Genomic DNA, 11613 nt, shown 5'->3' with positions numbered 1-11613 from the left:
TTGTGGATTAGTGGACATGACGGTAGTGAAGTCAGCTTTATTGTACTGAATGGTTCCTAGGAGTCCTGTCCAGTTGCCAGTGTCCGTAGGAATTCCCCATTGCCCATCCCAGGGAGGTCGAACTTCATAGCTATGTATAATGAAAGAAGATAAGAGAATTAGTATATTCTCCAATGATAACTGTGAATAGATGTTATCTCTCATAACCTAGACCTATACATACTTAGCCAGACGTTACACAACCTTATATACCTGGTAGGGAGCCTCGAACCCCGGCACTAGACAGGGTACCTCTGGTCCAATATCCCTAGCTCATTGGTCCCTCCTCCCCTCCTCCAACATTGGCCGCTGTGAACTCAGCCCAAAAATGATATAAACAGAGTTCGCCTATCTATTGGCATGAGGGAGATGTGATCAGCGCGGCTTCAGTTTCAAAAGAAGTATATTCGCATTTTAAAGAATAATAATATAAACCATTTTTAACAACCATCTCTGTTCGCATACGTATGCACACACACTCTTATACATATACATATATATATATATATATATATATATATATATATATATATATATATTTATATATATATATATATATAAAACAAATAACATTCCTATAATTATTTAGCCTTACTTTATTATAAACATTTTTCTCCGTTGCGTTTCAAGCTCAGATTTCCAAGAAGTATTGGACAGAAGTTCTCGTGCAAACGTAATATGGCAACAGATGGGTTGTACGATTCTGAATTTTAGCAGAACTCCATTAGATGACTTAAGGCCTAAGACTTCAACATTAATATTTCAATCAGGTGCGAAACAAGTGCCTTCTGGACATTTTAGACTCATGCCGATAAACTTCACCACAGGTTACTTGAAGTTTTCCAATAATTTATTTTAATTAGTAATTTTCATTAGGGAAGTACACCTGTAGGTACAGTTGGGTAAAACAAGCAGCTTCAATTTTGACCGTAATATTAGCCAATCTTTGTAAAATCTGTAAGCTAGATGCCAAAGAATGCCAGAAAGCGACTTCGCAAGGCATTATCATAGAGACAATTGTAACTTAAATGCAACACTTGCTTAATTTCGACTAACTATCCTTCGAAAACGGTGATATTGATGAAGTGTTTCCGCGAACGCTCCTGAAGACGGAAACGTGCTCCTCAAGAAATTACTATTTTCGGTCACTTTGCAGACTATCTCTTGACATGAATGCAATGCAAAACCACCTTACCTGAAATTCAGACTTCTCGACGCCACGGTTAACATTCGCATGTCCAGAGAGTCTAAGAGTGTGACTGTTGCTGTGGGATCATCACTGAGTCTCTTGTAGTCACAGTAAGGAAACAAGGGCATCGACACGACCCTTAGGAGAGCTCCGTGGAGATTGCTGCCCTCTTGACCTGGGGGCAGATAATAATAATAATAATAATGCTGTATATCAGGTTCACAATAATATTTAGTGGTGAATTGTTGATTTTATAAAAAAGTTACAAAAGCTTTCGAACCTTGTCCTGGGTTCATCTTTTTGTGTCAATGGTTTTAGTTAGACTGGAGATGAACCCAGGACAAGGTTCGAAACCTTTTGTAACTTTTTTATAAAATCAACAATTCACCACTGGATATTATTGTGGACCTGATATACAGCATATCCCGTTCTCGATCTAGAGGAGAAAGACCTACAATAATAATAATAATAATAATAATAATAATAATAATAATAATAATAATAATAATAATAATAATAATAATAATAATAATAATACATTCTCATGGTGATTCTGTTCACTGTTCTTTGTGTTTTCTCAAGCTGTGTGCTTTTATAGGGAGTGATGAATTCTATTTTATTAAATGCATTTTTCTTTGTGTTTTCTCAAGCTGTGTGCTTTTTTAGGGAGTTATGAATTCTATTTTATTAAATGCATATCGCGCCCGTCATTTTTCATCTTCCTCTTACCTTTATTCGTGTCTGGACATCTGTTTTGTGTCGATAGGTAACAATGGAGAAATAAATCTTTGCTCACTTTCAATCACTGCTTACAATATATCTATATTTTCTTCGGTAACTTATCCTAAATTATTTTGCACATACAATCAGGTGTACACATACACACACACACATATATATATACATATATATATCTGTATGTATATGCATATACATATACACGTGCGTATTTATAAAACGCCAAGAATAAATTTAGGCAAAAAATACGCCTGTTGCGAGCAGTGATTTAAAGTGAGTGTGTGAGTTTTTGTGTGCGTTGGTATGTCTATGTAGGTATAGTTTATTGACTTATCTTTATTTGTTTGTTAATTTCGCTTGGATTTATCTCTCTTTGTGGGCGTGTTCTTACCTTTCTCAATTGGCACAAATTCCGTATCATAATAATAATAATAATAATAATAATAATAATAATAATAATAATAACAATAATAACAATAATAATAATAATAATAATAATAATAATAATAATAATAATAATTATTATTATTATTATTATTATTATTATTATTATTATTATTATTATTATTATTATTATTATAATAATAATAATAATAATAATAATAATAATAATAATAATAATAATAATAATAATAATAATAATAATAATAATAATAACAAACAAGGACCAATTATTTCATTACGTTCGATATTTCGACTCTGCGATATATTTCTATAATGCAAAAATTGAGAACAGTATAGAGAGTTCACTGGTTTTAAAAATGAGCATATGTCGTCTAAGAACACTTAAGTTTTCAGACTATTCTTTCCTTGCGTTCCTTTTTGAAATTTCTATAAGTTTTAATTTCAGTTTGAAAATGACGCGCGAAGGAGTCGAAAAATAAAAATGAAGATGTGAATTCTTTATGCTTTGCTGTTAATTATCTTGGTGAAAACGGGTTATTATAACCTACGTATGAATTATGGCTGATTCCTTTAAAATGAAGGTATTTTGATAAACCATATATCAAGGGACTCTGCTATATCATGTCAACAAATATTTGCTGACCTGGTAGAAATCACAGAAAACAATCATCAAAAGAATATAATTCATTTTCTGTATTTCGAATTTATGGACAGAACAGTGACAAAGTCTGCAAAAGTAATAATGTCGTTATAAAATACAGTATAAGGACAGAATGCGGCTTAGAGTTGTGGCAATTAGTCTTGTTCAGATGTCGCATGTTCGCGCCTCCCCCAAGGCGACGAAAACATCACTGGTCCTGTATCGTGATCAGTTACTGCCGCAGTGTGGGGTCTGCGGTGCGAGGTTGAAACCAACATTCTTTGGAAGCTTGAATTTGAATTCAAGTCAATGGCCCCTGTGTGCTTGTTCCATGCGAATAGGTTTCATCTACCGAAGTAATAATAATAATAATATTATAAACCGAGAATCAGTGATAGAATCTGCGTTAGCTACGAGGTATCCTGTAGAATATTCATCAGTGATAACACTTGTATCACGAAGTTAGTGTTAATAATATTCTTTTTTTTTGGGGGGGTGGGGGGCAAGGATTGGATGACCACTAAGGCCTTCCACTGTAGAGTGTTGCTTTCCAATGTGTAACAGAAATCAATCTGGTTCTGTATTTAAGACATGACAAATATCTGTACAAAAATAAGAATGTGGTATATGTAATGCAAAGGAGAAGGCTAGGGAAGCTCATCTGAGATACTGTGGCCATGAAATAAGAAGAGAGGAGGTGGAGCCAATCAAGAGAGCTAAGAACATGCCAGTGATCGGGAGGAGGAGTGTGGGGCGTCAGCGGATCAGATGGATGGATGCAGTGGGACTAATAGGGTCGAAAGAAGAAGAAGAAGAAGAAGAAGAAGAAGAAGAAGAAGAAGAAGAAGAAGAAGAAGATGAAGAAGAAATATCTGTACAAAGGTTTAGCTTTTATAGATCTGTCATCAGTGTTTAAGGAATGTAACTTACCGGGAAAAGAAGGATTGACGTGATTAGTTTTTGACTCTAATGACCAGGTAGAGAGCAGTTTTACTGAAGCTTGTCCATTATTGCAGTAGAGACATCGGCCATAGACGTACATCAGTTTCTTGTGTTCTGAAAATGTTGAAATAAATCCCCTATATTTGAAATAGCTCTCTACATCACCTCAACAGTGGCGCTCAGAATATTTTATTTCATTTTTAGTCGTTATTCTTTTTTTGCGGATAAATTTGAAGTAGCCATAGTCACTGAAAAAAATAAATAATTTCTTGTAGCTGAATTAGTTGATTAGCTCAAACTTGCCAGACATGTAAAATCAAGAAATATATCTTCATGTTCAATAGCTATAAGATGTGTGTATGCAAATTAGCAGCATATCGGAAAAGACTAGGTTACATGGATACATACATTCATTTATACATACACATACAAACTATATATATATATATATATATATATATATATATATATATATATATATATATATATATATATATATATATATATATATATATATATATATATATATATATATATATATATATATATATATATATATATATATATATATATACTACGACCAAACTGGCCAAGATTGATATATTCACCTCTGTTCTCCTGATATGAGGTTCCATTCGAACCCTGTCCCTCCACTCTCAAGTATCGACTTAAGTTAATGTTTTTGTATTCGAGGTGCAGAAGAACTTCGTCCTTGAGGCCGAGGTACAGAGGCTGTAGAGTGTTCCGAAGGGCAGGCTGTGAGAGACTCGAAGTCGCGGACTGCTTCGTTCCCAGGAGGATGACTTTTGCGTCCGGCCATAGCCACAGTCTGGCCGTCTCTAAAAAGCTAAAACAAATGGTATGAAGAGGTAACAAATCACGTTATCAGAATTAAGAAGAAGAAGAAGAAGCAAATTATTACTGTTATTATTTAAAACGTACACACAAACATGGAATAATCCTAGAAGACCGTTACCTTGTAAAGTAAGCTTTAGCGAAATGGAATAAGCATTTGTAGAAAAAGCCCAAAAATAAAAAAAAGAAGAAGAAAACAGAAATTGTGTAAAATCTGAATAAGAAAAAAATGAAATGAAACAAACATTCGCTGTCCATAAGTGACAGTCACGAAATATGTTAGGAAAATGTAGACAGTAGTATTGAAGCGTTTTCTTTACCAAGATCATAACACTAACTTTTGATTTAAAAAACCACAACAATGCAATAAACTTATCCAACTGACGTAAATTTATATCAGCTTAGAAGGCGACACGAGTTCCGTATATCTGACAGAACAGCAAAGAAAAAATTCACACTTATTTAAATCAATTTTCATTCAAAAGATTTTTCTTGACGCAAAGCGATTAAAGCAATCAGGTGGCGATTACTTACTTGAATATGATGTGAATGTCCCCTTGAGTCACGACAATAAGCATTACTCGACAAATTGGATTGTTTCCACCCCAAATGTTATCGGTAACTTGGGTTCTGCTTTCCATTAGCCCAGCCAAATTGACCACCACTAAAGGCTCTGATACGAAGGAACTGTATCTAGAGAAAGGAGTAAAACGATCCAAAAGTAGGAGTAAATTAAATCGTTATATCAGACAAATGGTTACAATGCATCTATTATGTACCTCCCCCCACACTCCCCACCCCCATTATCAGAGTTGAAACAGTGCCAACCCAAACTAAAATATATGTTTTTATTGTGTTAATTATTTTTCATTGGGCTTTAATTTCGTAGGACGCTATTCTATTACAGTGGAATGAAAATTTTGGCAATGCAGAAAATTGTTTTAGAATGTAAAAATATTTGACATCGATTATTTTAATGCCATCATAAATATTTATTTCATCGACGACATGAGCTCTAGAAGCGCCATATTATAGTACCTTAAGATATAGCTGGCTAAAGGCTCCTGGCTGTTAGGAACAACGAAGGAATAATGGCATCCGGCAGTGTTTTGGTCTAAAGCTTGCCACGCCATGCCGCTGACAACTCGGGTCGTGTCGCTGAAATCCAGGACTGGAAGAGAGGTAACGGCGCCCTGGAAGCGTTGGCTTGTGATGTTACTAGACGACCAAACTCTTTCCCCGGGTAAGTCTTCACCCCCGGATTCTATAGTCTCATCTCTCGTGGTTTCATATTCGTCATAGAGAGTTACATTTGCACAGTCAGCTGGTAAATCACTTCCAGTTTCATTGGAGACCTCCACTGGAACGCTTTTTCCAGTCAGGTCCGTGCTGTCGACTGTACTGACCAGCAGCATCAACAACAGGGACGTCGGTGAAAGCCACATTCTTCTGTCGAAGAGGAAGAGGAAAAAGTAACGTTAATTTGCTCTTTTGTTAAATTTTTTTTATATGCAACAATTTTGTTGGCACATTCGACCACACACTCAACATTCGTGCGTTCATACTCCCACGCAAGTAAGAACAACTGAAAGGGTGAGAAATACGAAGATGAATAGATGCGGTATGAAGGTTGGTGTGAGTGAAAAGGTGGATCAGATACATACATACACACATGCGCATATATATATATATATATATATATATATATATATATATATATATATATATATATATATATATGTATGTATATATATATATATATATATATTTATATATATATGTATATGTATACATATATATGTATGTATGTATGAATTTATATATAAATATATATATATATATATATATATATATATATATATATATATATATATATATATATATATATATAATAGTGTTTACCTTAGCTGCAACAGTGTAGAATACATCTAAAAAGAAAGAAAACTTAGAAAACTTGGTCCAAAAAGCAAAAAGTATCAATTTCTTAGTCTTATTTTTACTTCATTCTCAATTACCTCCTTCCATCCGATGAACAAATATGTAGAGAATACATGTATAAACCTTCCGTGATTTACAGTCGCAATACAAAAGACCTTACCTGATCTGGAAAGCGCAACTGGAATCCAGTTCTCTCTGGAGATGCTGCTGCTGACACGAGACGCGGGAGACGAATGATCCCCCTTCTGTTACAGGATCCATACAACTAGAGCTCTCTCTCTCTCTCTCTCTCTCTCTCTCTCTCTCTCTCTCTCTCTCTCTCTCTCTCTCTCTCTCTAAACAGAGGACTCTTTGTTAATGAAGGTCATCCATTCTGGATGCAAAGTATTTCTTAACTGCACATGCGCAATGCGCGTTCCAGTGACTCATTATGGCTTGGCATAATTGATGCTCATTTAAAATGCCGCTTTTCCAGAGTTTTGAAACGCAACGGATAATGAATAACTCTTCTTCACACGTCCGCCGATTCTTGTATCTTTTTGTTTTTGTTTTACTTTTGGAGAAATATAGATGAATCAGTCTATCCAGACTCTTCTTAAGTTTGCTGCTCTCCTGAAGGATCTGTTATTTTTTTTCAGGTGAAATCACTTTGTAAATTCTGGATTGAGATTTTAAACAATTATTAAAAAGTCGTGTTTATAACACCGTCTTAGGACAGACATATCTTTTCAATAAAAAAAAATGATAATGATTGTATTATGAAATGTGTTTTTCTCCTTATCTCTCGAAACTCATCTGAATATAGAGTAAGGTGAATTTGAACTGGAAACCCCTTCTTCTCTGCTGTCTGATTTTGTTATTTTTAGTTTCTTTTTCTCGTTACTCTTTCCCTTTCATAAGAAATATTTTCCGTATGAGTCCCTCTTATTCCAGTTTTCCTCTTTTGTTTTCTGAAGCCCATCACAAACATTACATTTCAATAATGACCAAAACTATGATTTTTATATTATTTTTAATTTTTTTTATTTTTGCAGCGTTCTCTCTCCATTCGAATTGGTACTTAAAATCCACATCTAAAATTAAGGGTTGCGTACTGATATGTTTAACTTTAGAGTTGTTGCTGCAATTTCGATAGCATGCACAAATTATCTCATTTTGTTTTGCTATATCTACGGTATAGCTTTTTATAGCTTTCTGAAAAGGAATAATTTGCCATTTGTAAATATATATCATTCTTTGAACATATGTTGTTAGAGGTATTTTGACTGATCATCTGGTCCTGGAATAACATTGCATATTATTGTAAAAGTCATAGAAGAAGGGCTGTAGTGATCAGTAACGTATTACCAATTACAATTCTGTTTTATAGGTAGAGGATTTTATCTAATCTAGTTTTGAATCACATTAGCAGTCAAATATTCTTTGTTTTTGTCTGGGAAAAAAATATCCTTTTTTTCCCCCATTGGCAAATCAATTAAACATTGCAAAAGAAGGAAATTCTTACAAAATTAATTGAGCAAATAACGTTTTTACTTCATGTTTAGAATGATTTCTTCACTTAAAAATATCCCCCCTCAGTAGAATTATTCATAAGTTTAGCAAGCAATTGTTTTTCTAGGAAAAATGAACCGCAAATTTTGACAAAAGCTACAATTCTAGTCATGAAAAATAGAGTGATAAAACTGGCACCAAGCACGCCAAGCTACATACAGCAAGTTTTTATCAACATTTAATGAACATTTCCTTTTAAAAATATAAAAGACAATGAAGATTTATTTAAGCAGCCATATCACCAGCCTGAACGTCGATGAAAAGATAATCGAGAATCACTTGAATAATCCCGATCTAAGACGGATAAGAAAAGAAGAAAATCATTAATTATCCGGAGGCTTTTGACTTAGTCATCCAGAAGACGAGTCAATCGTTCTGAGCGCCTTAGAGTTTGATTGACAGGCTGAAATACCAAGGGAGGGAAGGGGGAGGAGGGAGGGTACGTCTTGGAAGAAGAAGCCACGTCAAACTCTTTCAGATTAATGACAGGTTAAGGGGAAAAAAGTCTTGAATTATTGGGAGACCTTTTAATGCAGTGGTTCTCAACCTGGGGGCGCGCCCCCCTAGGGGGGCGTCAGGAATTTCCAGGTGAGGCGCGAGGCCTAAGGAAAATTAAAGAATTCTAGAATTATATTCGTTATTTTCTTAACAAGAGAGAGGAACTAATATCCAGAAGTTTATGAGAAAAATGAAAAAGTATCGCCTTTTAACGTTAGTTTCCTATAGTCCACCACTCTATTTAGACTCGCTAGGTTTACCGTTATTTTGTAATTATTTACCTACCTCCCTGTCCCTCGAGACCCTTCTCTTTCTCTTTTTTTTTTTTTTTCCTCCTAATCTGGGAGGGAATTTTACTCATAGATGCAAGGGGGGTGGGGGGGCCTGGAGGGAAGGACCAGCGCTTAGAGGGGGCGTGGTAATAAAAAGGTTGAGAACCACTGTTTTAATGCAATGATGGAAAGGTTTATAGATTTGATTTTGCCATTGAGTTCGTGTACGCAGAGCTAACACACACACACACACATACACACACATACACTTACGCAAACACAAAGTAACTGGAGATACCTTTGACGACGACTCACATATGCTACTTCATATATTCACAATGCATTAGTACCTTTGGATATCTGTATTACTAATGTTTTACAGATGTACAGTGCAAAGACATATGTGTCCATCTGCATGTATTTAATATACAGGAATGCGAATTCTGTTTATGCATATGATACATATTTATTTAAAAACAAAACACTCTTTTTTTTCTCTCTAGTGATTTATGGTTTATTCAGTCCTCATTTTGCATTCTTTGGAGTTTCTTTGTTCAATCACTCCTCCTAGGAATATCTCAAGTTTTTTATTTATTCTTTCAATTTATCTTGGTAATTGATATCCCTTATAAGTGCCATCGATTCCTAAAAGCTCTTCTAGATAAATGTTATGGTTATAATAACAGGTGTCGAATAATATGGGCTCCGTTAGGAAATTCTATCAGTATCTTTCATATTCACTTCCACTAGTTGTTCCCTTCTTGAATATAAATTTGTAAGTAGTTAATCTTGAAATGTAATCCATGAGAGCCTTACAGATTTAAGTGTTAGTTATTGCAATATTCTTTCCTATTTCTTTTTCTCGTGTCTGCCTGTTCAGTCTAAGTGCCCGAGAGAACAAGTTTCTTCGGCGCAATCGAGTCTTCTGTAAATCTTATAATCAAGGCCACCGAAAATAGATCTATCTCTCGGTGGTCTCGGTATAATGCTGTATGAGCCGCGGCCCATGAAACTTTAACCATGGCCCGGTGGTGGCATGGCCTATATATAGTTCCCTGACGCACGGTTATGGCTAACTTTAACCTTAAATAAAATAAAAACTACTGAGGCTAGATGGCTGCAATTCGGTATGTTTAATAATTGGAGGGTGGATGATCAACATACCAATGTGCAGCCCTCTAGCCTCAGTAGTTTTTAAGACCGGAGGGCGGACAGAAAAAGTGCTGACAGAACAAAGTGCGGACAGAAAAAGTGCGGACAGAAAAAAGTGCCGACGGACAGACAAAGCCGGCACAATAGTTTTCCTTTCAGAAAACTAAAAATGAAGTGTAGACTCATTATCTGAGCAATATGGATGATTTCTTCATCCGTTGAATAGCTATATTTGTCTAAGATAACGGCTCCTGTTGAATCAGCTTGAAGGTCTCGGGTAATGCATATTTCACTTAATGGAAGCAAAATCACGAGGAAAAAAATCATTAATACAAAATGCTAAGTTATGATGTGGGTCCAGGTCTAATGAAAATTTAAATAACTCTTGGCTGGCTCTGAGCCCACCTCTCCACGAAATTTCACTGAAACTTGTTCAAAGAGAGAGAGAGAGAGAGAGAGAGAGAGAGAGAGAGAGAGAGAGAGAGAGAGAGAGAGAGAGAGAGAAATACGATGCCTGCTTTACCTGGCATGAGCAGATGCTTCAAGATTTCGAACAAAGACATTTCTTGCCATTCACTTTGCTTGGAATGCGTCGAATGTTTATCTTTTTATACGGAATGCAATATATTTGATACTGAATTCGTGAAGGCTAATTTAGGAATGCGAAGTTTACCGTAAATACACGTGGCAATCTAATAGGTGAGGGCGAGAATGGTATAAAAGGTACGTAATTGAAATCAATAGATACAAGTGGATAAAAATAATCATGATTTTTTTTCCATGAAACAGACACTAAGAAATTCATTGCTTGTTCTATGCACATAATTGCGTCGTATGTTCATCAGCAGTGTAGGTCTAATTCTGCATAATCTAGAATTATTATTATTATTATTATTATTATTATTATTATTATTATTATTATTATTATTATTATTCAGAAGATGATCCTTATTCATATGGAACAAGCCCACAGGGACCAGTGACTTGAAATTCAAGCTTCCAAAGAATATGGGGTTCATTAAAAAGAAGTAACAGAAGGTACTGGGGAATACGGAAAGAAGATCACTTATTTAAAAAACATAACAAATCAATAAATAAGTAGATAAAAATGTTAATTAAACTACTGAAATATAAATAGGATTGTTTCAGGACAGTAATGCATTGCATCTTCCCTTGAGCTTCTGAAGTTCCAGTGGCATAATATCCTTAGTAGGGAGGCAGTTCCACAGTCCAACGGTGTGAGGAATAAAGGACCTCTGGAACGGAGGAGTTCGACAGCGAGGCACATTTACTACGTATTGGTGCTGCTGTTTGCCAAATCTGGTTGCTTTTGGCAGGAAAAGGCAATCAGGACGGGGGATAAATGCAGCTTGTACATTGTGCAGATAGGACAT

Source organism: Macrobrachium rosenbergii, chromosome 18 (genome assembly GCF_040412425.1).
Source record: "Macrobrachium rosenbergii isolate ZJJX-2024 chromosome 18, ASM4041242v1, whole genome shotgun sequence".
In the NCBI taxonomy this organism is placed as follows: domain Eukaryota; kingdom Metazoa; phylum Arthropoda; class Malacostraca; order Decapoda; family Palaemonidae; genus Macrobrachium; species Macrobrachium rosenbergii.
This window is presented reverse-complemented; position numbering follows the sequence as displayed.